The sequence below is a fragment of the Oncorhynchus kisutch genome, linkage group LG15, assembly GCF_002021735.2.
Source record: "Oncorhynchus kisutch isolate 150728-3 linkage group LG15, Okis_V2, whole genome shotgun sequence".
NCBI lineage: Eukaryota > Metazoa > Chordata > Actinopteri > Salmoniformes > Salmonidae > Oncorhynchus > Oncorhynchus kisutch.
In genome coordinates this window covers 59,125,470-59,153,057 of record NC_034188.2, presented here as the reverse complement: position 1 = coordinate 59,153,057, position 27,588 = coordinate 59,125,470, and the positions used below count along the sequence as shown (strand labels likewise).

General features: G+C 43.7%; 1 long non-coding RNA gene across 2 annotated transcripts in view; it reads right to left on the bottom strand.

The window, feature by feature from the left end:
• The window catches only part of LOC109905601 (uncharacterized), a 104,195-nt gene that overhangs the window by 17,839 nt on the left and 58,768 nt on the right, over positions 1-27,588 (bottom strand). For both annotated transcript variants that reach the window (XR_002257291.2, XR_004203138.1), the window contains one exon: positions 19,506-19,561. This is a non-coding gene — a long non-coding RNA (uncharacterized LOC109905601). The remainder of the gene's footprint in view (positions 1-19,505; positions 19,562-27,588) is intronic.

Below are 27,588 nucleotides of genomic sequence, written 5' to 3'. Positions count from 1 at the left end.
CGCCCCTGCATGGGGGTGGAGAGGTTAAATACACCAGGGTGCTACCGTGAACACACTCTCAGAGAGACAGAACAGAGCACAGAGCCAGGGATCACTACAGCCACCACCACCGTCACTCGACAGCAAGCAAACACAACAACACGGAGACAATCTGAAACGCAGGGAGATTAAAAGAGAGGTAGGTATGCGACACGTCATTAGCACCTCGTAATGCCTAGAAATGCAAACAAAACGCACAGCCAGGAACTGTAGGTACAGGTAGGCCCTATCGCTGCACTGAAAAGTGTAAACAGCACAAAAAGAGAAAGTTATATTGACGGTTGAAACCGTGAAGTTGGAGAAACTATTCGAGAGAGAGCTGGAAGACGAGGAAGAAGCACCAGCGAGCTTGAAAGCAGGTTAATAATGACTTACCGATTGTCTTTTTATTGTTTCCAAATGTTTTCTCTCTCTACTCAGGGTGCCTACAGCACTTGGCAGAAGGTCCACTGTGGCCCACAAGGAAACAAAACACAAACATGCAACTAACGAACCCATCAAAAAGGCAATAGAAAAGAGAGTAAGAGTGAGACAAAGAAAAATAGGCAGAGAGAGAGGAAGGAAGAGGAAGGAAAGGAAAGCTGACAGAGAGAACTAAAAGACAAAAAAAAATGAAATAGAAAGACAGATTTCCGTGTTTATAAGAGTTCGATTTTCATCATGATAATGAAACGACAAATAAGAAAGAACTAATATTTTCAGGCAGTAAAACCTCTGTACTCTTCTAACCGGGTGCCTGCTTAACGGCCAAATGACAGGCAACATCTGTTTGTAAGAAAGCCAAGATCGACTCTTAAAAAAATTGTCTTGATTCTCTCTCTTTCACTCTATCTCTCTCTCTCTCTCTCTCTCTATTGCTCTCTTTCACTGACTCACTCTGTTGAATAAAAGCGAAAGAAAGAAGAGACTGTGGAAATTCGGCGAAAGGGAAAATGGAGTTGTGCACCAGCCCCTTCACCCCTTTTAACCTCGCCCCTTCCGTTAACACTTCTCTTCCCCAGCTGGAGAGAGAGAGTCCAGGTACACCACAGTCCTCCTACTGCTAGCGCTCTCCCCCCCACGCATACACCCCACACCTCCCAACAAACACACACACAAGCATGGACACTCACACAACCACACAAGCATAAGCATACACACGCGCACACACACATGCACACACGCACATGCGCACACGCACACACATACATGCACACACACTTCTTGAAAGACTTCCCTGCACCAAAAATAAATACCCAATCTGCAGTTTGCCTAGGCCCTGGATTTATAGAAAATAAGAAGTCATTTTGGGAGCTTGGCACACACTGCCGATATCTATTGACCATGTGTGTGTGTACTTGAATTTGATCTCCCATACAGTACATTGACACAGTATGGTTCAGGTTATAGTTTCTGTGTCCCCCTGTCACTGTGCTGTACAGTATATCACTGGATTACATCCATGTCGTAGCACATCTAACAATCTGAGATGAATAAACATAGCACTGAGCAATGCACAACGCATTGCGTGTGCAATGAGCGACAAACCCAAAATAAGCCCTCAGGAAAAACAATGATGGCATAAAGTATTAGTTGCTCTGTACTGAACACTGATAGTGATAGAGAGTGGGCTATCACTTTCAGTCTTCAGACAGCACAAACGCAAGCATGGAGATAAAACACACACACACCCGCACGCACCCGCACCCACAAACACACACACACACAAACACCCGCCCCCCCCCCCCCCCCCCCCGCCGGAATAATGCTTGTTAACTTGTTATTAGCGTGCATGAGTCATTAACATGTGTTATAACAAGGCTTATAATGTCTATCTATGTATCCACATTTCTACAATGGCTGGTATTTAGTCAGGATCATTATGAGATGATAATAAGACACTAAGGGGGTTATGTATGCTTATAACAAGTCTTATAATGCATTACAACCATTTCAACCATATTGTAATTGGTTATACCTGTAGGCGTAAAATAAAGTGTTACCGACTGTGGGAACTGACTTCTCTAAATCCTAGTCTCCACTTCCCCTTCAATAACCTGAGGCTGACACCGTGACATGGGCATAACCCCGGCCCGGGCTGTCAGATAGAGGGGATTCCTAGAGGGGATTCACACACAGCCAGCAAATAGAGCACAACAACCACATAGATCCTATTAAATGACTCATTCCTAATTCTATGACAACAACAGAACACACTGAAGAATACCCATTCAAAACAAACGTGAACCAGCAATCAGCATTCACAGTGTTCTGCTCAATTCTAATGAAGGGTGGGGGGAAACGTTGTTCTATGTGCATTGAAATAAATAAGCGCTGAGTGCATGCAGCCTATGAGTGTTCATTTACTGTAAGAAGACACTGTGTCTCACCCGTTGCAAATTTTCTCCCTCTCCCTCTTCTCCCCTCTCTCTCTCTCTCTGATATTCCACTCACGCACTACTGCGGCAGCCCTCCACCAATGCCTTGCATTAATCCACACCTCAGCCAGCCCAGTCGTTCAGTCTCTTACTCTTCCACAATGCACAGCAGCGCCAAAAGTTTTCCAAACCACAATCGCTCACCACAGAGATGTCAATTAGCATGAGTTGGTATTGATTAGTATAGTCTAAAATTCTCCTCATCAGTTTATGATTGTTATCTGGGATCGTCATCAACGTCTGAGGAATGTGCCCGTCTGGCATTGGGATAGGACACCACTAAGAGGATCATAGAACCCCAGCCAGGCTGGAGAGAGCCATATGAGCAAATGTATGGAAGGATGCATAGGGATGAAGAGTGCTTTTGTTCTCCAGTGACACTGTGAGATCTGTTCCATCTCCACTGCCTGGCTGTCTGTATGTCCAGCCCTGTGGCACACAGACTCAAAGAGCCAGAGGCAGACCCAGGATCACAACCTCCCTTCCTTCTCCTGCCTTTTCTACAGGGAGTCAGTCAGTCAGTCAGCTTTCCCTCCCTCCCTCCCTCCCTCCCTCCCTCCCTCCCTCCCTCCCTCCCTCCCTCCCTCCCTCCCTCCCTCCCTCCCTCCCTCCCTCCCTCCCTCCCTCCCTCCCTCCCTCCCTCCCTCCCTCCCTCCCTCCCTCCCTCCCTCCCTCACTCACTCGTTCTCTGTCTCCCTCACTCCCTCACTCGTTCTCTGTCTCACTCACTCGTTCTCTGTCTCCCTCATTCGTTCTCTGTCTCCTTACCTCTCCCACTTTTCTCCCTCCCTTCCTCGTTCTTCCCCACCCCTCCCTCTCTCTCTCCGTGTCCCTAGATGACCTGGCCCAAATGAGCGTCAGTGCCCAGTGGGAGAGGGCACAGCTGGTGTTGCGAGCGATTGCCACCGCCGACAGTCTGTCCTTTCACAGTCCTCCCTCTCTACTTAGCAAGCCCGGCATTAGCTGTAGTTGCTAGTCCGGGGAGAGAGAAAAAAACACTCACTGGCAACAGATGTTGTCGGCCATATTAGCTAGCTGCTAGGACCTATATCTAGGAGGAGGAGGAGGAAGAAGGGAGGGGGAGGAGGAGACAGACAGTAATGTAAAGTGTCAGTTCTATCCAATCACAGATGAGGTGCTTGATAACATCAGGAAGTGGATTGACTGCTATAGTAACCCCAATATGGATTGACGGGTACAGTAGCAGTGGGCAACTGTAATGAGCTTCAGGTGTGTGTGTGTGTGTGTGTGTGTGTACAGCAACACAACATAAATGCATCATGCCAATAAAGTGAACCTGCACATGAGTCAAGGACCAAAATAAGTATTTAAAGATGGTGAACATAGACAGATAGCAAATTCCATTTATACATGGCAGTCGCCATCAGCTAGTGTCAAATAGTGTCGGCAATATAATGTATTCGCAAGTTATTTGGAAAATAGGTTTTAATTGTCACACCGAAAGTGTCAATACCAGAGCAAAGTTGTATTTTGTTGTGGTAGTGACACCATTCTGCTAATGACACAAACTGCTGTCCCACATATTGCATGACAGCCCCTGATTGACACATTAACATGATGAAGCGATGAGTGAATTTACATTGAAATCAAACAGACTAATTCCATTCTGTTTTTTTCAGAGAAAGCATCCATGCTTTTGGCAAGAGAGAAGGAAAATTGGAAAATAAATCAATACTGGCAGACAAGGGAGGTTCCTTTCTTTCCTTACTGAACATAAGATTTTGTAGAAAAATACAAATTCAGTCCTAAAGAAATGAAAAGACAAACAGTTCAAGCTGTTGGGGTAAGAGCACCAGAACACACACAGCGTCTTACTCTTTTTATTTCTCTCTAATTCATTCTTCATCGCTCCTGCATAACAACCCTCTCTACCCCGAACAGGCTTGATTTTAACTATGCACAGCCCTTTCCCACCTCCTCCCTTTTTCTCTCTGCCCTTCTTCGTTCCTTTACCTCCCACTCTCTCTCTCTCTCTCTCTCTCTCTCTCTCTCTCTCTCTCTCTCTCTCTATCCCCCTCTGTTTCTTTCTCTCTACTCCTGATCTTTCTCTCTCTTTAATTTACAAATCCTCCGGTGAAGGACAGCCCAAGTGAGCTCCATGGCAACCTGGCACGCTGCCATCTCATTACACTGCCAATTGATTTTGGTCCACCGCCACACTGCTGTCCCCTGCCAGCACACTTCCCATCATGCACCTGATAGCCACTGTCTGGGTGCTAAGCAGGTTTGAAGACAAGAGAACACCAGAAACCGGAGTTCAATCAAATGCGCAATCAGAAACGATATGCAGTTGGTTCCGGAGCCACGGCAAAGTAAATGATAAAATATATGTTAGATGTAGTGCCTTACAATGATACATGATCCTGACTAAATAACAGCTGTTAGTGGATGTTACAAAGTAGAACCACATTGACAAAAAAAAAGCTGTATTTTAATGCCATGGAAAGATATGATATGCTACATTCCCATTATTTTACTGTACATAATGGAATTATTGTATCTGTCCATGAGAATAACTTGCTGCTTGGCACATTTTTCATGTAAAAACCCTCATTATCAGCCCATACCCTATCAAGTATTTCTCTTTCATCCCTCCAAAAACCTTTCTAATCAAGCACTGAAATTCATACTTGTCTATAGCCGTGCCAGAAATTCCTCTTCGAGGTCTGAATAGCAAAAAGAGTTTGCAAATGTGGCTACAGTATAGCACAAGTCCATCATTACAAGACGGGAGGCCTTTGACAAACCAAACAATGAGGGAAAAAAGTAACACATGGACAACTTGTTTCGTAATGGACTTCACATGCTCCGGGGTTGTTTCGGAACACAAAGACAGCACACATCTGGCGCACACGGGACAGGGGGGAAGCCAGCAGGGAAGATAGGGAGAATGGAACCGAAGAGGTTCCAGCTGAGCCAGATTATCATTCTCAGGGCAGCCAGGTGGCTCTGCAGCCACCACACTGGAACTCAATACCACACAGGAGGGCCCCGGGCCCCAACCCCCAACTCCGGCCCCTGATCAACGGAGCATCTTCCAAAAAGTAGCCAATTAGGTAAAAATGTGAAATGCAGGAACCCATCAGTGTGTGTATGTGTGTGCGCACGTGTGTGCCTCTGTGTGTGTGCTTGGCCAAATATAAATAACTGCCCAAGAATTTTCTAGAAATGCTGTGGTCCAAGCCTTTGAGGACAGCTTGCGGGTGGGGATTTCTTGATCAAACTATACTTACCATGACTTCCAGTTGTCACATGTGCTCCCTCTCTGGCCTCTAGGTCACTAGGCTGCTCGTTATGGCGCACACCTGTCACAATCGTTACGCACACCTGCGCGTCATCAGACTCACCTGGACTCCATCACCTCCCTGATTACCTTCCCTATATACAGTGCCTTGCGAAAGTATTCGGCCCCCTTGAACTTTGCGACCTTTTGCCACATTTCAGGCTTCAAACATAAAGATATAAAACTGTATTTTTTTTGTGAAGAATCAACAACAAGTGGGACACAATCATGAAGTGGAACGACATTTATTGGATATTTCAAACTTTTTTAACAAATCAAAAACAGAAAAATTGGGCTTGCAAAATTATTCAGCCCCTTTACTTTCAGTGCAGCAAACTCTCTCCAGAAGTTCAGTGAGGATCTCTGAATGATCCAATGTTGACCTAAATGACTAATGATGATAAATACAATCCACCTGGGTGTAATCAAGTCTCCGTATAAATGCACCTGCACTGTGATAGTCTCAGAGGTCCGTTAAAAGCGCAGAGAGCATCATGAAGAACAAGGAACACACCAGGCAGGTCCGAGATACTGTTGTGAAGAAGTTTAAAGCCGGATTTGGATACAAAAAGATTTCCCAAGCTTTAAACATCCCAAGGAGCACTGTGCAAGCGATAATATTGAAATGGAAGGAGTATCAGACCACTGCAAATCTACCAAGACCTGGCCGTCCCTCTAAACTTTCAGCTCATACAAGGAGAAGACTGATCAGAGATGCAGCCAAGAGGCCCATGATCACTCTGGATGAACTGCAGAGATCTACAGCTGAGGTGGGAGACTCTGTCCATAGGACAACAATCAGTCGTATATTGCACAAATCTGGCCTTTATGGAAGAGTGGCAAGAAGAAAGCCATTTCTTAAAGATATCCATAAAAAGTGTCGTTTAAAGTTTGCCACAAGCCACCTGGGAGACACACCAAACATGTGGAAGAAGGTGCTCTGGTTAGGTCAAACCAAAAGTGAACTTTTTAGCTACAATGCAAAACGTTATGTTTGGCGTAAAAGCAACACAGCTCATCACCCTGAACACACCATCCCCACTGTCAAACATGGTGGTGGCAGCATCATGGTTTGGGCCTGCTTTTCTTCAGCAGGGACAGGGAAGATGGTTAAAATTGATGGGAAGATGGATGGAGCCAAATACAGGACCATTCTGGAAGAAAACCTGATGGAGTCTGCAAAAGACCTGAGACTGGGACGGAGATTTGTCTTCCAACAAGACAATGATCCAAAACATAAAGCAAAATCTACAATGGAATGGTTCAAAAATAAACATATCCAGGTGTTAGAATGGCCAAGTCAAAGTCCAGACCTGAATCCAATCGAGAATCTGTGGAAAGAACTGAAAACTGCTGTTCACAAATGCTCTCCATCCAACCTCACTGAGCTCGAGCTGTTTTGCAAGGAGGAATGGGAAAACATTTCAGTCTCTCGATGTGCAAAACTGATAGAGACATACCACAAGCAACTTACAGCTGTAATCGCAGCAAAAGGTGGCGCTACAAAGTATTAACCTAAGGGGGCTGAATAATTTTGCCCGCCCAATTTTTCCGTTTTTGATTTGTTAAAAAAGTTTGAAATATCCAATAAATGTCATTCCACTTCATGATTGTGTCCCACTTGTTGTTGATTCTTCACAAAAAAATACAGTTTTATATCTTTATGTTTGAAGCCTGAAATGTGGCAAAAGGTCGCAAAGTTCAAGGGGGCCGAATACTTTCGCAAGGCACTGTACGTCACTGCCTTTGGTTCCTTCCCCAGGCGTTATTGTTTCTGTTCCTGTGTCATGTCTGTGCGTTGTTCGTGTTTCTTATTTCGTATTATGTTGTGTTTATTTATTAAAACACTCACTTCCTGAACTTGCTTCCCGACTCTCAGGGCACATCGTTACACCAGTAGACTACGGAAGAGACAATTATGAGTAAAAGTGTAAAAAATTCAGATTATTGGAAGTAGAGCCCGACCGATATCACCAATATTATCGGCCGATACTGGCCTTTTACCGCTATATCGATAACTCCACTGATATTCAATGAATAGAATGAAAAAAGGGAATCTCATGCTGATCTGAATTATTTGAGGCCATTCTCATGATGTGTCATTAATGTCACAATGTATGAAATCAACATTTGAAGCATAGTTATTGGACAATTGCTCTTTTGGATGGCAACTAATGACAATTCCGTGTGGAAAAGGTCACTTTTTTATTATTTCCGTGCTGTAAAACAATATATTGGCAAATATATCGGTACGTTTCCCCCCCCCAAAAAAATCGTAATTGGTATCAAACCAAAATAAACATATCGGTCGGGGTCCAATTGGAAGGCCTTATAGTTTGTCAGCAAGTACTAAACCCAAAGAAAACTGGCTCTAGCCATTTTGATTCCCAGAAAATCACTACAGAACTTTCAACTATTTCTTGGAGCACATACAGTAGATGGTGTTGAAGACTATTTAGATTGTCTATAGAAAACACTCATCCACTGCTATTCTCTCCCGGGAAGCCTACAAGCCCCCCCCCCCTCGGCAAAACAGATCACGTCTCCATTTTCCTCCTCCTTCCTATCCACAAGTTTCCCGTGTCCCATGATGTCTTGCGCGAATCATCTGCGTTATTTTTTCTGTTCGAAAGTAAACAAGCGGTTTCTTCATTCATTCATGAAGAGCTTGCCAAACAAATAATGATGTGGGAATACAACCTGACGGAGATCACAAAGGGTAATATTAGCCCATCTTTACCCTCTGTAATTGATGGTTGGGTAGATGACGTGAAGAAGTGGCCTCGTATCACGTACGGTAGAATATTTACTTACTTTGTTGAATCCGTAGCTTGCGATGGTAAGGCGATGAGCAACTTAAAATGTTTGGAGGCGTACCAATACCTACACAGTAACAAAGTCGGTCGGGTGTTATTGAAGGATGTTGGAGACGACCTTGTCTCCCTAAAAGCAGACACAGAGCCGAGTCAGAGCCTGCACGCATCTCATCACAAGGCGTGGGTACTAGCATCAACGACAGGTGTTATACAGACAGAGGGTTGCTCATGTATTGCAGGCCCAGGATGCTCTTGTAATCATGCTGCAGCAATTCTGTGGGAGGTCAGTAAAGACCAAAAATTACATGAAAGTGCAGGACAATGGGTACTCCAGGAGAGGAAAACACTGGGTTAATATCAAAAAACATTTTTTTCAATGTAGGTTGAGAGTGCAGACAGGCAAGGCGAAACAGGAATGGCATGCACTGATGTGCAAAGGAAGTGGAACTCAGGTATGAGGAAGAATGTAGGGCTGAGGAAGGCGAAACACATTCATTTTAAGCACCACAGACCCCACCACACATATCCAGGCCCATCAATGTTGTCACAGGACGATTCCACAACCTCCCCCCGACTTTTTAGGAACCATGCAGAGTTCACAAGCCACATCCACTCCTCGGTAATGGCCCCACTATTTCGGCTCCAGACAAATGGTCTTCTTTAGCCAAGTTGCAGAGCAGATGTAGACAGCAGCAGCAAGGCAGGCCCAAGCCAACACGATTCAGCCCACACGAACACACTGTGTCACACTGAACACAGCACAACACTAACCTGTAGGAAGTGCACAATGTTCTATGAGGCCTACATCAAATGATCCCCCGTGCAAGCAGCTACATCGATGGAAGAAACCAAGATCCAAAGTGCTTCACAGCTACGGCATGATGCTAGGAAGCTGCGTCTAACAGCCGGCACAGCGAAACGAGTCCCCAAACAAAACACCACAGATCCCCAAAAATGTGTAAATGAGTATTTGTACCCAACCTTCACTGGCAATACAGCAACAAAGCACGGCAAAGAAAATGAGGTCAATGTCATCCCACTCCTGGAGAGCAGAGGGCATGTTGTGGAGAACAGAGGCCTGGTGGTGTACCCTGACCATCCTTGGTTGGGAGCCAGCCCAGATGGGATCCTTGATGCAACACAGCTCCTTGAGATCAAGTGCCCCTTTAAGAGTTCCACGTCAAAAGCTTGGATGATGGACAGTATCTAATTCGTCCCAATTGAATTCGTCCCAATTGAAAAGATGGCTACTACCTTCAGGTGGGTAAAAATGTTTTCAAGAAGATCGATTATTAGCTGTATTATTACAAGTATTGAACATTGAATTGTAAACTCAATGTAAACACATTGTGGCAATGTGCTTCCTTATTCCTTCTTTCAGAAACAAGTGACCATGATGTACCTGGGCCCACATAGCTGCAAGCTGGTTGTCTGGACACCAAGCGAGCACATAGAAGAGGACATTCCATTTGATAAAGACTACACAGATGCACATGTGCAACAGCCGAAGAAGTTGTGTCTATTTGCTAGAAATAAGCTCTCCTCTCAGATTTACAAGAGCTGTACAAATTTTAAGTATGTTGTCAATTTTAAGGACCAAACTAATAGACACAACTTGTGAAAGAATCTTGCACACCTTAAGACGCCTTATTGCTCATTCCACATGAATACAGACATTAGCAATGTGTTGTGTGCGAGTGACCTGCTCATTTGTCAACTGGCATTGCTTGCGTGTAAATGCTGGTAAGACCAAGCGTACATTCCGTTCCTCTAGCAAGTCCCTAATTGTGAAGCCAAGGTACTCCATCACCTCATCTCTTCTGTGTTATGAACCTATCGCTACATTTCCCACCATAAGCCTCTGAAAGGAACATAATCATTCCTGATGGAGCAGCTGCAACTACATATTTTACAATATTACTGGCATAGTAGCGACTGTAAGATTCAGTTCTGGAGTCCAGATTTTTAGCCTTCTGGAAAATAGTTTCTGTGCAGTCAATAAAACAAATTCTCCCAAAAACCTGTGGCATAGTAGCCTTTATCGTCTCACGAGGCAGCCGTGGAATGAGATCCTTGGTGTGCTCAGCAATCTATCCAGAATATCAATGTTTTACTGACCTGACCCGGGTGACCTTTTGAAGCGTCTTGCTAAATCAGCTATAACAAAGTTCTGTATAAGTTTCATTAGTGTCAACAGAATTTGGTCTATAACTGGCATTGTTGATGATGTGGGGGCAAAACCTTGGAAGCAAGATACAAGAGTGTTGAATTCTATAAGTGGAATCCCTGTGTACAGCAGACAGTCTGCTTTCAATGCATCATCTTTCAATGTAACATCTGCAACAGACAGTGACCTCTCAGGGGCTGGTGCAGTTGTCATGCCACATGCAATGATAGGTCCTTTGGAGTAGGTGTGGTCCTCCATTCCTGGGTCTGACCACTGTGTTTGGGCATCATGGAAGGTCTTTGAAATAGGACCTGGCTCCTCAGAAACCTCCACCACACCAGGCTCATCTGCAGGTGATGATTAGTTGAAAATGAATATAGATGATTAGTTCATGAGATTATTTGGTAAGAATCTGGAAAAGCAAATACACTGATTAGGGATACTTCCATGTTAAGGTGACTGGGAATATAGTCTAATACAAACAGTGTAGTTATTCCCTCCAGGATATGCATATTCTTGGCATCATTTGAAAGGAAACACTTTGAAGTTTGTGGAAATGTGAATTGAATGTAGGAGAATATTACACAATAGATCTGGTAGAAGAAAATACAAAGAAAAAAAACACTTTTTTCTACCACCATCTTTGAAATGCAACAGAAAGGTCTCAGTTCTAGCCATCACTCTGGTTGTAATTCCGATGGTGTCCACAAGATGACAGTAGTGTATGTGCAAAGTCTCAGATGGATACCTTGAAGTATGAGCGAACTACATGACATTTAGTGTGAAGTCATCCAGGTACATTTGGGCAAATCAAGGAGACATTTGAATTCATATTACATTTTTCTGCAAGAATAAATAGTTAAATCTGTATACTTGGACTTTGATTTAGCTTTCCAGTATTAGTAGCCATATTATAAGTTTGCAAAACAACCAGTTTTCATAACTTCATAACTCTGAATAACTCTGAAAGGCATGCTGATGTAACGGATGTGAAATGGCTAGCTAGTTAGCGGTGTTCGCGCTAACTATCAATCGGTGACGTCACTTGCTCTGAGATCTTGAAGTAGTAGTTCCCCTTGCTCTGCAAGGGCCGTGGCTTTTGTGGAGTGATGGGTAACGATGCTTTGTGGGTGACTGTTGTTGATGTGTGCAGAGGGACCCTGGTTCGCGCCTGGGTATGGGCGAGGGGACGGTCTAAACTTGTGCATCAGTGTAACAGTATAAGGTTAGCACAGCAACATTTTACGACAGGTACAGGGTTTCCGGATACTCCCTTAAAGCGCAGCTTATTGGCTATCTATTTAGCTTTGTTTGACCACAGTTGGTACTTATTTGACAAAGTTAGAGTCGATCAAGTTAAGACCGCCCGCGTCTTAGGAGTGCCATGAAGACATCGCTCTCTGACCAAATGTGGTGACCTATAGGATATACTATACCCCTAATGATATAGTGAAGTCTGGTTACGTTCTAGGATCGCTGAGGAATACATACTGTATGAATGTGATTTGACTGGTTGAAACAACATTTAGGGTTAGATTTTCACAGATTCCTTTCATTGCAAATTGAACGAGTGGAAATACAAAATCGATTGTGCATGCTATATGGACCTTTTTAGGATATGAAAAAGGATTTTATCTAACAAAACGATACTTCATGTTATCTCTGGGACCCTTTGGATGATAAATCAGAGCAAGATTTCAGAATGTAAGTACACATTTCACGTTCAGAGGTGAATTTATCAAACCTATCGCGGTGAAAAAACTGAAAAAAGACTGAAAAACAGCTTCCATCTCAAGGCCATCAGACTGTTAAATAGACATCACTAGCTGGCTACCACCCGGTTACTCAACCCTGCACCTTAGAGGCTGCTGCCCCATATACATAGACATGGAATCACTGGTCACTTAAATAATTGAACACTAGTCACGTTAATAATGTTTACATACTGCTTTACTCATCTCATACGTATTCTATTCTACTGTATTTTAGTTAATGCCACTCCGACATTGCTCATCCAAATATTTATATTTTCTTAATTCCATTATTTTACTTTAATATGTGTGTGCATTGTTGTGAATTGTTAATTATTACCACACTGTTGGAGCTAGGAACACAAACAATTCACTACACCCTCAATAACATCTGCTAAATATGTGTACGTGACCAATAACGTTTAATTTGATTTAGTATAGCAAGGATTTTACAGCTTACTTATAGTGCATCTCACCACGCTGTTCTGTACAAGATAAAGTGAGGGTAGCACAGTAACAGTTATTTCAAATCTGTTGATAACTGATATTGATCTCAATGATCCATTCTAGGAATGGTGTTAACAGAAGAATTCTGTTAATCTGGAAGGGGTATTTGATGGGGGGAGGGGGAGAAAAGCTGGCATTTATAAACCATTGATGAATCGATGAATGCTGCTTCGGAGCTGGAAAAGGGTTGCTGGCACTGGGAGTCGTAGCTGGTTGCCAATGTGGGGCCCCCTTTAGCACATGTCTGAATGTACATGGGTTGTTTGAGGACACAGTAATTTATGCTACTCGATCCTGACAAAAGACAGCCAGCAAGCAAGCGAGAGGGTGCCTGGCCCTGGGAAGAAGCATGCCAGGAATTTTAAGAGCTGAGACTGCTGGCTCAGTGCTGCCTCCAGATGTGGGAAGGGAGGCTAGGCTTTATGCTAGCTAGCTACCTGGAGAGGAGAGGCTGCAGTGCATGCTACTTAGCCTGTGCACTGAGGTAGGAGGCAGGGAGGAAGGAGAGATGTGTCTCAAATCACACCCTATTCCCCATGTAGTGTACTACTTCCTATTGCTTCCTAGTGCACTACTTTTGACCAGAGTCATTCATCTTCAGAGCCAAAAGTAGTTCACTGTATGGGTGTGGCTCTGGAAGTGGATAGTACTGTATGAGCATGTGATTTGAGACACAGCCATGGTCTCTCCCCCCCACCTCTCCTCTCCTTCACTTATGACAATGGCCAGGTCCTCTGTTGAGTCCATAGTTCATAGTTGCGTTTGATTGACAACCATAAGCCTATAGACTAAGACTTTCCAAGACCGGTTTCAAACATGGACAACTTGCTAGCTAACATCCTTATTTGCATTTTGTGTGGGTATCATCTCTAGAAAATGAACCAAACCATTTTGGAACAATAGATACATAAATAAATATACAAAGTATGAGGCCTGGTTTGATAAAATTCTATAAGACTATAGAGTTTTGTGAGCTTTTCATTCGGTGTACAGTATTTTGGCATGTGTAATGTGTAATGTAAGTGTAATGTGTAATTTGAGACCCTCAGTCTGCTATTTCTGGGGCTAGGAGAGACATTACTGAGTAATAAATGTGTGACCTGAAGGTCTGCACCTGCTGTGGGTAGTCCACAACTTCTTATCTCTCCTCAAGATCTGGAGTAGACCCATCATTCCTGTGAATCACTTCCAGCACCATTAAGACAGCAGCAGCCAACAGTCGAGCTAGTTGGGATCCTAAGGTAGGCAGGTCTGGAGGCACCACTGGGATTTTCAAATAAACTTTATCATTAGGAATGATGCACACATGCATGCACGCACACGTACACACACATGCACACACTGTGTAGAGCACAGGTGGCTGGTGGCACTTTAATTGGGGAGGTCGGACTTATAGTAATGGCTGGAATGGAATGGAATGGTATCAAACACACGATTTCTACGTGTTTTAATACCATTCCATTTATCCCATTCCAGCCATTATTATGAGCTGTCCTCCCCTCACCAACCTGCTGTGGGGTAGAGGCGAGGGAATCTGCCCAGAAGATCAGGGGTTGTCAGCTAGGTTCATCTCAGTCACTATCCACAACTGCAGAGATACTGTGTGTCTGTATACTCTTAGAAAAAGGGTTCCAAAAAAATAAGGGTTTTCCATGGAACCCAAAAGGGTTCCTCAAAGGGTTCTCATATGGGGACAGTCGAAGAACTGTTTTAGGTTCTAGATACCACCTTTTGTTCTATGCAGCGAGTGTCGGGAATTGTAAATATTCACCCTAACTCTTTCCATCATACTGTAAGCTTATGAGACGGTCCGGATTTCTGTTGATATTGAGAGTCGAACTTGGAAGAGAGATTGCTGGCTTTGCTTTCCTTAAAACACATGTTTCCCATTAATTGTCGAATGGAACGTTTTCCAATTAGAAGAGCCTGGGGGATGCGTAAAATAGGATTACGCTAAAAAGACGAGGTCTCTAAATTGTATTCTATCACACATAAAATCAGAGCTCTGTTATCTTGATGCAAACTACAGTATGGTTTTAAAGACCTCCAACTCTCAACCTATAGACCCACTTTCTCCGAAAAAGAAAAGCTATTCTTTAAAACAATAGGGGTGGTAGGTATATGATAGCTTTTGAAAAATTCCAAAACTGAATTGATGCTGAACATTGCATTCGTTGTGGTACTAGACCAGATGCTGCCCACACAGTCAGTTGTGAGGTTATGGGTTGATAATAATCACATGAACATGTTCTGTGAGCCATCCTGACAGATCTACAGTACACAGTATGATGAGAGAGTGGGTCAAAAGACTAGCGACACTCAGCCCTGAACCACAATACCCCTCTCACTCTTTCTCTTTGTCTCTGTCTATCTGTCTCTCTCTATCTCAATTCAATTCATTTCAATTCAAGGGGCTGTTTTGGCATGGGAAACATATGTTAACATTGCCAAAGCAAGTGAAGTAGATAATATACAAAAGTGAAATAAACAATAAAAATGAACAGTAAACATTACACTCACAGAAGTTCCAAAAGAATAAAGACATTACAAATGTCATATTATGTATATATACAGTGTTGTAACGATGTACAAATGGTTCAAGTACACAAGGGAAAATAAATAAGCATAAATATGGGTTGTATTTACAATGATGTTTGTTCTTCACTGGTTGTCCTTTTCTTGTGGCAACAGGTCACATATCTTGCTGCTGTGATGGCACACTGTGGTATTTCACCAAGTAGATATTGGAGTTTATCAAAATCGGGTTTGTTTTCGAATTCATTGAGGATCTGTGTAATCTGAGGGAATGTGTCTCTAATATGGTCATACATTTGGCAGGAGGTTAGGAAGTGCAGCTCAGTTTCCACCTCATTTTGTGGGCAGTGTGCACAAAGCTTGTCTTCTGCCTACAGCGGCCTTTCTCAATAGCAGGCTAAGCTTTCTTTAAGTCTGGGTCAGTCACAGTGGTCAGGTATTCTGCCACTGTGTACTCTCTGTTTAGGGCCAAATGACATTCTAGTTTGCTCTGTTTTTTGTTAATTCTTTCCAATTTGTCAAGTAATTATCTTTTTGTTTTCTCATGACTTGGTTGGGTATAATTGTCTTGCTGTCCTGGTGCTCAGTAGTGTCTGTTTGTGTTTGTGAACAGAGCCCCAGGGCCTCTTGTCCAGGTTCCTCTCTCTGTAGTTGATGGCTTTGTTATGGAAGGTTTGGGAATCACTTCCTTTTAGGTGGTTGTAGAATTTAACGTCTCTTTTCTGGATTTTGATCGGCCTAATTCTGCTCTGCATGCATGATTTGGTGTTTTACACTGAGGATATTTTTGCAGAATTCTGCATGCAGAGTCTCAATTTGGTGTTTGTCCCATTTTGTGAATTCTTGGTTGGTGAGCAGACCCCAGACCTCACAACCATAAAGGGCAATGGGTTCTATAACTGATTAAAGTATTTTTTGCCTGATCCTAATTGGTATGTCAAATTTTATGTTCCTTTTGATGGCATAGAGGGCTTTCTTGCCTTGTCTCTCAAATCGTTCACAGCTTTGCGGAAGTTACCTGTGATGCTGATGTTTAGGCCAAGGTATGTATACTTTTTTGTGTGCTCTAGGGCAATGGTGTTTAGATGGAATTTGTATTTGTGGTCCTGGCAACTGGACCTTTTCTGGAACACCATTATTTTGGTCTTACTGAGATTTACTGTCAGGGCCCAGGTCTGGCAGAATCTGTGCAGAAGATCTAGGTGCTGCAGTAGGCCCTCTTGTTTGGTGACAGAAGCACTAAATCATCAGCAAACAGTAGACATTTGACTTCAGATTCTAGTAGGGTGAGGCCAGGTGCTGCAGACTGTTCTAGTGCCCTCGCCAATTCGTTGATACATATGTTGAAGAGGGTGGGGCTTAAGCTCTATCCCTGTCTCACACCAGGCCCTGTGGGAAGAAATTTGTGTTTTTTGCCAATTTTAACTGCACACTTGTTTGTGTACATGGATTTTATAATGTTGTATGAGGAAATGTACGGGTCTGCTCTCAATGATAATGCAGAGGATTTTCCCAAGGTTGCTGTGAGTTATTGGGGTCAAATTTGTCTCTACCTATGTGGATTGGGGTGATCAGTCCTTGCTTCCAAATATTGGGGAAGATGCCAGAGCTAAGGATGATGTTAAAGAGTTTTAATATAGCCAATTGGAATTTGTTGTCTGTATATTTTATAATTTCATTTAGGATAACATCAACACCACAGGCCTTTTTGGGTTGGATGGTTTGTATCTTGTCCTGTAGCTCGTTCAAGGTAATTGGAGAATCCAGTGGGTTCTGGTAGTCTTTAATACTTGATTCTAAGATGTATATTTGATCATGTATATGTTTTTGCAGTTTGTTCTTTGTTATACAGCCAAAAATAATATGAAGTGCATACATCTCCCATACATCTCCATTTTGTATAGATCATTATTTGTGTTGTTGTTTGTTTAGTGTTTTCCAATTTTCCCAGAAGTGGTTAGAGTCTATGGATTCTTCAATTACATTGAGCTGATTTCTGATGTGCTGTTCCTTCTTTTTCCATAGTGTATTTCTGTAGTTTAGTGATTCACCATAGTGAAGCCATAGACTCAGGTTTCCTGGGTCTCTATGTTTTTGGTTGGACAGGTTTCTCAATTTCTTTCTTAGGTTTTTGCATTCTTCATCAAACCATTCGTCATTGTTGTTCATTTACTTATTTCTCTCTCTCTCTGTCTCTCTCTATCTGTCTCTGTCTCTCTGTCTCTCTGTCTCTCTCTATCTCTCTCTCTCTCCAAAAGACTGGTGACACTTTGACCACAACCCAAATACCCCTCTCTCTTTTTCTCTCCCTCCCATTCTCTGTGTCTCTCCATCGTGCCAGGCCCCTGCTGGACTGGCTTTGTTTCTTAATAGGGGCTAATACTCAACCCTGGCTCCTTCCGTGGGGACGGGCCCTATGAATACCCCCAGTGTGTGCCTGCTCCCTCTCTCTGTTCCTGCTCATTCTCTCAGGGAATACCAATGCCATGAGGTAAGGAGCCTTTGTACCTCCCAGACCAGAGCAACACACACACTCACACACACACTCACACACACATGCACACACAAACACACACAAACACACACACACACACTGTTCACGTGGTGCCAACGGCCCTCAGAAGGAACTATTGTAAACTCACTCACACTTTCAATCAGTACTGAATGTCCTGCAAAAAGTGTTAAAGCAGGGGTAGAACTTAGGAAGCGCATTGATTTTTTTTTTTAAAACAAACGTGTTCATTGTCCGAATCAATGAAGATATCGAAGGTCGGATTCCCTCCCAGGCTGATGGGGAAAAAAGGAAGGAGGATTCCGTAAGAGCAGTAATACTTTGTAAGACATCATACTATATCAGACTTGACGTCATTGCGCTTAAACTTTGATAACCTTTTGGCTTTTGCATACTGTGTTAATTAATAGCTCTTATGGTATCGAGGTGTCCTCAATCCCACAATACCTCTTCATGGGCTCTGAACAGCCACGGACCACACAGTGAGTGAGTTTATTAAAATGGCCCCCGAGAGGGGTGAAGGGGGCAGTGTGTACCCCTAAGAGGGCATCCAAGGAGGTCATTGTGTTCACTGGCATAGGTACTATGTTGGAGAAGCATCATCTCAGGCTAAACCAGGACAGACCAGGCCTATCTAAACAGGCTGCTAACAGAATGCTGAGCCAGCCATGTTTTTGTGTTGTGACCTCCTCTCTCGCAGGGGGGCTTCACATAACCCCCCCCCCCCCCCCCCTCTCTCTCTCTCTCAGCTCTTCTCTTCTTTGGAGGTGGAATCTTTCCCAAGGTCAGTACCAGTGCTTTCAAAGGATGAGAGAGAGAGAGAGAGAGAGAGAGAGAGAGAGAGAGAGAGAGAGAGAGAGAGAGAGAGAGAGAGAGAGAGAGAGAGAGAGAGAGAGAGAGAGAGAGAGAGAGAGAGAGAGAGAGAGAGAGAGAGAGAGAGAGAGAGAAAAAGAAAGAGAGAGAGAGAGAGAGAGAGAGAAAGAGGGTTGTGTCCTCAATCCACATACAACAGGACTAGAGACCTCCTTGTAGACAAGGCGTTGGAAGGGTTTGAGAAGGGTTTTGGACTGGAAACTTAGGTTTTGTGTTTCAATGGAACTGAACAGAAGGATGCATGACTTTCAGCTCTTCTGTAATGTTTGGTCATGGTAAACAGGTGACCCACATCTGATTGGAATACAGTAATTCCCTTTACCTAGTCATTTCAATTGCTGACATATAGTATTTCTGAGAAAACCTCACATAACTTTACAATACATTGTATGTACAGTCGGAAAGCGCATAAGGCAGAATAATACTGAGTATGAATCAAAGTAGGGAAAACAAAGTCAAAACAAAGTGTTTCAGAGTAGGCCTGGATATCATGATCCTAGCCATATTATCATATACTGGAACAAAATGATGACATCCTCGCAAAGGGCACTCAAACAGTGGGAATAGAGAGAACATGCACTGACCTGACTCCACTCGTCTCTCAGTCTCTACACAGTCCACAGCCTCTAGAGTACAGCATCTGCAAATGGCAACAAAGGTCTGGTCAGATCAGATGAAACAGGCCAAAGTACAGAATTAAATAGAACATTGTCTCTATAGTATATTGGCCAAAGCATATGGGAAAAATAAAAATAAAAATACACAGAAAATATTCCAGGAAATAATGTACAGTACCATATCATCATATCAACCCATGTGACCCTACAGCGCTGTGTATACCATTAGTGATGGACCATGTGACCTTGCTGCGGTGGTATAGCTGAGCAGGTTGTTGACTCATTGGGCAAATGGAGGGGAATACAGTATATCTAGAATAACATTTCCCACTTCTCATTTGCCTTGATTGCAAATTAATAGCATATCAAAAACCACAAGCAAAGAATTCAAGTAACACTTTGTCCATGTAATACCACACGACAGGACTTTCCCTGAAATGACAGCGAAATGACAAACTCCCACTTAAGTCTTTGAAATGCACTTGATGCCATGACACCAGGAGAGCCTTCAACAGTCAATTGTGCAGCACTAGTATCTCAATCAAAAGCTCTTAACAGACTCCCTTAACAGATTTGCGTTGACTCTTTCTTTTGACGTAGGCTACTTCACATACTCAGCCTGTGACCTCCGCACATAATAAAACCCCACTAAACCCCTCAATGCATGAAGTACCAAGAGAGCATCGTCTGTTCCAGGTTGGCTTGGCTCTGGGCCCTACAAATAATCCTGTGAGGTCTGCTAAACTCTGGGTTCTACACAAATTCCTGAGGTTGGCTAGGCTCTAGGTTCTACACGTAATCCTGTGACATCATGGTGGGAAGACATCAAAAGAGGAACCAGAGTAGAGACAAGGAAAAAGCTGGTACCCCAGGGAAATGTCAGCATGGATGGTATGGTAAATGGTACCTCTCTGATGACCCACATGAATGGTATAGGATTATGGTGACTATTGTTGGTGTTTATCTCTGGCGTTGTCTCCAACCTTGGCTGGTAGCTCTCCTGGCTCCCTAGCAGTCTGGTTGTTGGCATATTCTTATTTACTGTTTATCGTTGTGTTATTATGTCCTTATGGAGGTACGATCAAATAAAGTGTTACCTAATGTAGGCTTCTAATGGCCGCCTAAAATATAGCTGTCTAAGGAGTGACACCCAGAGAAGGTTAGGACATGGTCTATCTAAGTACACCGCAACATGTTCAGTCCCAACCCAGATGGAAATCGGGGTCCGTGGTGTTTATGAGAAAGGGACTGTGGCCGCCTGATGTACAAAGACTTCTGAAGAGAAAACGACCCACAATTACACTGGTGTTTCTTAAAGATATTGTTCCTGTTTTAACCTCCAATAATGTGTTTGATCTATTTGGGGAAAAGCGTTAAAAGGAACATTTGCTGACTCCAACAAAAGTTGAGTGGAGGAGGCCATCACAGCCCCCTGTATCATTAAAGACAATGACCTTGATCAGCGTGATGGGACAGCTTGGCTCCAGATGAGAGGACAGCTATTTCCATCCACTCCATTTATTTGTGTGTTTGTATTAAGACACCTACAACCAGGCAGCAGGCAGCGCCGTGCTGATAAAGCATAAAAAGCCACTGTTTTCCCCTGGAGAGACAGCAATGGGACAAGTGGATATGTGCCAGTGACTGACTGTTCAACTGACGCCCTGGCTTGCTGGGCGCCCGACTACTCCACTGACTGACTGGCTGGCTGATTGGAGCTTGGCTGGATGACTGACTGGTTGGATGACTGGCTGTCTGGTTGGATGACTGACTGACTGGCTGAATGACTGACTGACTTACTGGCTGACCAGAGAGCTCCTCTCAGTGCCACCTCCCTGCCTGCGGGGACAGACTGCTTGCCTCAAGTCTAAGAGAATGCACATCTGATAGCCCCCTGACAAACTCACTGAGATTTTACGATGGATGGACAATGTCAGAGATACGGTATGGTATAACAGGGTCATTGTTACAGTTTGTTCCATAGAAGAGGGAAGAGAAGCTAGCATGTAACGCTGCATTCAAATGTTACTCTGAATCTTATATTCTAGTTGGCGAAGTCATAAATTGCTTGGTCGGTCTAATGAGATAGCTAGCTAAATCAAATCAAATCAAATTTGATTTGTCACATACATATGGTTAGCAGATGTTAATGCGAGTGTAGCGAAGTGCTTGTGCTTCTAGTTCCCGACAATGCAGTAATAACCAACGAGTAATCTAACCTAACAATTCCACAACTACTACCTTATACACACAAGTGTAAAGGGATAAAGAATATGTACATATATATGAATGAGTGATGGTACAGAACGGCATAGGCACGATGCAGTAGATGGTATCGAGTACAGTATATACATATGAGATGAGTAATATAGGGTATGTAAACAAAGTGGCATAGTTTAAAGTGGCTAGTGATACATGTATTACATAAAGATGCAGTAGATGACATAGAGTACAGTATATACATATACATATGAGATGAGTAATGTAGGGTATGTAAACATTATATTAAGTGGCATTGTTTGAAGTGGCTAGTGCTAAATTTTTTTACATCAATTTCCATCAATTTCCATTATTAAAGTGGCTGGAGTTGAGTCAGTATGTTGGCAGCAGCCACTCAATATTAGTGGTGGCTGTTTAACAGTCTGATGGCCTTGAGATAGAAGCTGTTTTTCAGTCTCTCGGTCCCTGCTTTGATGCACCTGTACTGACCTTGCATTTTGGATGATAGCGGGGTGAACAGGCAGTGGCTCGGGTGGTTGTTGTCCTTGATGATCTATATGGCCTTCCTGTGACATCGGGTGGTGTAGGTGTCCTGGAGGGCAGGTAGTTTGCCCCCGGTGATGCGTTGTGCAGACCTCACTACCCTCGGGAGAGCCTTACGGTTGTGGGCGGAGCAGTTGGTGTACCAGGCAGTGATACAGCCCGACAGGATGCTCTCGATTGTGCATCTGTAGAAGTTTGTGAGTGCTTTTGGTGACAAGCCGAATTTCTTCAGCCTCCTGAGGTTGAAGAGGTGCTGCTGCGCCTTCTTCACAACGCTGTCTGTGTGGGTGGACCAATTCAGTTTGTCCGTGATGTGTACGCCGAGGAACTTAAAACTTACTACCCTCTCCACTAATGCCCCGTCGATGTGGATAGGGGGGTGCTCCCTCTGCTGTTTCCTGAAGTCCACAATCATCTCCTTTGTTTTGTTGACGTTGAGTGTGAGGTTATTTTCCTGACACCACACTCTGAGGGCCCTCACCTCCTCCCTGTAGGCCGTCTCGTCGTTGTTGGTAATCAAGCCTACCACTGTAGTGTCGTCCGCAAACTTGATGACTCACGTCGGGTGCAATGAAGGAGAGTCCGCAGGTTTTGGTAGCGGGCCGTGTCAGTGGCACTGTATTGTCCTCAAAGCGAGTAAAAAAGTTATTTAGTCTGTCTGTGAGCAAGACCGCGAGGGGGCTGTTTTTTTTTGTTGTAATCCATGATTGACTGTAGACCCTGCCACATACCTCTTGTGTCTGAGCCGTTGAATTGCGACTCTACTTTGTCTCTATAATGACACTTAGCTTGTTTGATTACCTTGCGGAGGGAATAGCTACACGATTTGTATTCGGTCATGTTTCCGGTCACCTTGCCCTGGTTAAAAGCAGTGGTTCGCACTTTCAGTTTTGCGCGAATGCTGCCATCAATCCACGGTTTCTGGTTTGGGAATGTTTTAATCGTTGCTGTGGGTATAACATCGGCGATGCACTTTCTAATGAACTCGCTCACCGAATCAGTGTATTCGTCAATGTTGTTGTTGGACGCAATGCGGAATATATCCCAATCCACGTGATCAAAGCAGTCTTGAAGTGTGGAATCGGTTTGGTCGGACCAGTGTTGAACAGACCTGAGCGCGGGAGCTTCTTGTTTTAGTCTCTGTCTGTAGGCTGGAAGCAACAAAATGGAGTCGTGGTCAGCTTTTCCCGAAAGGAGGGCGGGAGAGGGCCTTATATGCGTCACGGAAGTTAGAATAACAACGATCCAGGGTTTTACCAGCCCTGGTTGCGCAATCGATATCCTGATAGAATTTAGGGAGTCTTGTTTTCAGATTAGCCTTGTTAAAATCCCCAGCTAAAATAAATGCAGCCTCAGGATATGTGGTTTCCAGTTTACATAGAGTCAAATAAAGTTCGTTCAGGGCCATCGATGTGTCTGCTTGGGGGGGAATATATACGGCTATGATTATAATCGAAGAGAATTCCCTTGGTAGATAATGCGGTAGACATTTGATTGAGAGGAATTCTAAGTCAGGTGAACAGAAGGACTTGAGTTCCTGTATGTTGTTATGATCACACAACGTCTCGTTAATCATAAGGCATATCCCCCGCCCCTCTTCTTACCAGAAAGATACGTGAAGAAACTAGCTGGTTGCACCGACTCCGATAGCGTTTCTTGAGTGAGCCATGTTTCAGTGAAGCAAAGAAGGTTACAGTCTCTGATGTCTCTCTGGAATGCTACCCTTGCTCAGATTTCATCAACCTTGTTGTCAAGAGACTGGACATTGGCGAGTAGTATGCTAGGGAGTGGTGCGCGATGTGCCCGTCTCCGGAGCCTGACCAGAAGACCGCTTCGTTTGCCCCTTTTACGGCGTCGTTGTTTTGGTTTGTCGGCTGGGATCCGATCCATTGTCCTGGGTGGAAGGCAAAACACAGGATCCGCTTCGGGAAAGTCATATTACAGTATTATCAGAAGCTGAGCAAGCTAATGTTGCTAATAATAAATTAGCTTGCTAACATTGACAATATAGTTAAACTAGCTACATAGCTACATAATTATGTTGTAAACAACTTTGTTCCATCATCTTTAATAATCGTTCATAGAAAATGTGAATAATCAGAGTGTTTACGTAATTCCGACTTGGAGGGTCGTTCAAATAGTCGAAAATAAACGTTTCTGATTATTCTGACACCCCTTAAATGCATCATAAACACTTGCAATAAACTCACCAACAATATTTTCACTGATACTTGCTGAAATGGTTGGAATTCATGATGATGTAAAAAACTACGATATGGAAAACTATGGAACAGCAGCACACATGAAACAAATCATCTTTGCGCCCACCATTTGATGGCCAATGAAAAACATAGTGGGCAATAACGAAACACACCACCATGAAAAGAATCCAGTAGCACATTCCAAACAGTAACCGACAGATCTCATAAAACTCTGCACAGGCCAACCCAATATCCCCCTGGAGCTATACTTCAACAAGAATGAAAAGATATGGAAAATGGGTCGCACATTTCTTGGTAGGGATTTTATGTCTAAAAATCACATATTTGGTTAAGCATAATAATCCTGTCAGTCTAGTGCAGACACCCACTGTAAATTCCAAGCAGAGACAAATACTTTCTGCTCTGCTGCTTCTCTTAATTACTGGTTATACAGTCCTTCTCAATCCGAATGTGGAGTGGTCAGCGTCAAACTGAGCATGATAGCAAAGCAATAATTGGTTATTCACTTTGAATCCCAACAGGGCCAAGGCTGAGTGGGTGCAAGCACGATCGGAATGAAAATTCATTTTCACAGAAAATATGTGGCTACACAAAGAAACGCTGCATCAATTCAGCAATGTCACATGGTAAAAGCTGGCACTGTGATGCGCAGTCTCCATCTTTTTGGCCAAATGACACAAATCCTCAAGGACAGCTAGAGCCCACTAATAATAACAATCATGAAAATGGCCAGTTTCTGAATCTCAGGAAATAGCAGTGCTTAGTCAGTGAGTTTCCATAATGTTTCCTTAATCTGCATTTAATCACATTTAGAAAGTTTTCAGAGGAGTTACATATTAATGGCAGATTTATTTGTGCAAGAGATTAACCAAGGGGAGCAGTGGTCCTGGATAAATGTTTGTTCCTTTAGTTTTTGGGGAGTTCCAAGTCTTTTTTTAAAGTTTCAAGTCAGCGAAGAGAAGATATATCTAGCAAGCACTTCAATAACTCAATTTCTTCTTTATTTGGATATGACTTTTTTAAATCCTGAAAATGTGAGTGGATATATTTCAATACTTGTCACAGATACTGAGTAACATCTGCTATGACCTCAAATCAAAATCAATTCAAATCAAGTGTATTGGTCCCATACACATATTTAGCAGATGCCATTGCGGGTGTAGCAAAATGCTTGTGTTATTAGCTCCAACAGTGCAGTAATATCTAACAATTCACAACAATACACAAATCTAAAAGTAAAAGAAATATATAAATATTAAGACGAACAATGTCGGAGTGGCATTGACTAAATGCAGTAGAATAGAATACAGTATATACATGTGATGAGTAAAGTGGTACATTATTAAAGTGTTTAAAATATCTGATTATGATCAACTAAACGGTGACAACATTATTTGAAATAAGCACTAAAGATATGTCTAGCGAGAAGGCCTGTCATGGCATACTGTAGTGTTTGCGTGCAGCGATGTTTAACATTGACAGACATCTTAACTGCTGTTGGCTGTACAATAAATTATACAGCTGTAGTACATGGTATTATGTTTCTATGATAAACATGTCTGTTATATCTAGCTTAGCTGCAGAAGAACGCACATCTGCATGGTTTCACATTGTTTGTTTTCACACTTTCTCGTTTAATGACATGTGCCACTCCTTCTCACAACCCATTCATCGGTAAAGCAGCACACTGTCGTAAACCATAACAATGTACAGTACAACGTACAGCACATCGTACCGTACATGACATTTCCCCCCCTTCCAAAACCAGGAACTGGTACTGTACCATCTATAAAAATGTCCATAGGGCAAGAACCTAGAGTGATACCTGTAACAACTAGCCCGAACTATCCAGTTCAGTCCATTAACCTGGAGGTTGACTAAGACACCTAACGGAGCCTAAGAATGAGAGGAGGTTAAGTAGTCCCCCAGATGATTAGGGCGAGTTCGTGCCGGCATCCTCCGTTCTTCATCCGCCACCGCTTGTGGCTCTGGCCCTTGGAGAGCCCACAGAGGCAGGAGCTCGGATGGTAGCAGTGGAGAATGTCCATCAGATGGCGTCCAGAATGAGGCCATTTTGTTGCACTCCTGATGCCGTCGGGCTTGGACCCAGTCTGGCTTCTTCACCCTGTGTGCCTTGTTGAAATGCTCTTTCATTTGGTGCCTGGTCACTGCCTGCTTTTCTTGGGTGCTGCTCTCCGAGTCTGTCCAGTGGCAGTTCCATCTCACGACCTAGCATGAGAGATGCCGGGGAGACCTGTGTTGTTGTGTGTTTGCATTAGCATTTGGTTCATGGCAGCTTGGAACGTGCACCCCTGGACCTCTGATGCCGTTCTTCAGTGTTCCAACAGGTTGTAGTAGGCCTCATGGATGTGTTTGATTCCCTTGTTGCTGAGATGGGTGGAGAACTCGACAGAGGTTAGCTGGGGCACATTGTCCGTGGTGAAGATGAGGGGTAGGCCCCACCTCGTGAACAAGCTGTCTAGGATGTCCACGATGGCCTGTGCTGTGACAGTTCAGACAGGAAACACTTCTGGCCACCAGGAAGCTCTGATGGCGAGGGACTGCGTGCCCATGGATCTCGATCCCAGGGGCGGGACGGGCTTCAATGTCGTGGTCGATGTCTGGCCACCACACAAGTTCATCGCTGCTTGACCTTCACTATGCCCAAGTGAGCTTCGTGCGCCATGGATAGAACACACCCACACAGGCCACTCGGGACCACAGTGCAAAACCCTCGAGAGACACAGACTTCTTCCCAGCAAGTACGTTTGTGATTCACCCTGGCGAAAGGCACCAGCTCTTACAAGTGCTGGCCATCCACTGCGTATGTAGGTGCACAGGGTAGACAGTGGGATCCTGTTCCGATGCTTGCTTCAGCTCGTCCAATGAGAAGGCTGACTGAAAGGGAGCGTAGAGCCTTTGTACGAGCTCTGTTTCATTGTCGTCTGGCAAGACAGTCGGAGTAGGAGCATGAGAGGAGGTCTGCCACCATGTTATCCCTCCCCGGAGTGAACTTCAGCTGATAGTCATAATGTCTGAGGAGGTCTGCCACCACGTTATCCCTC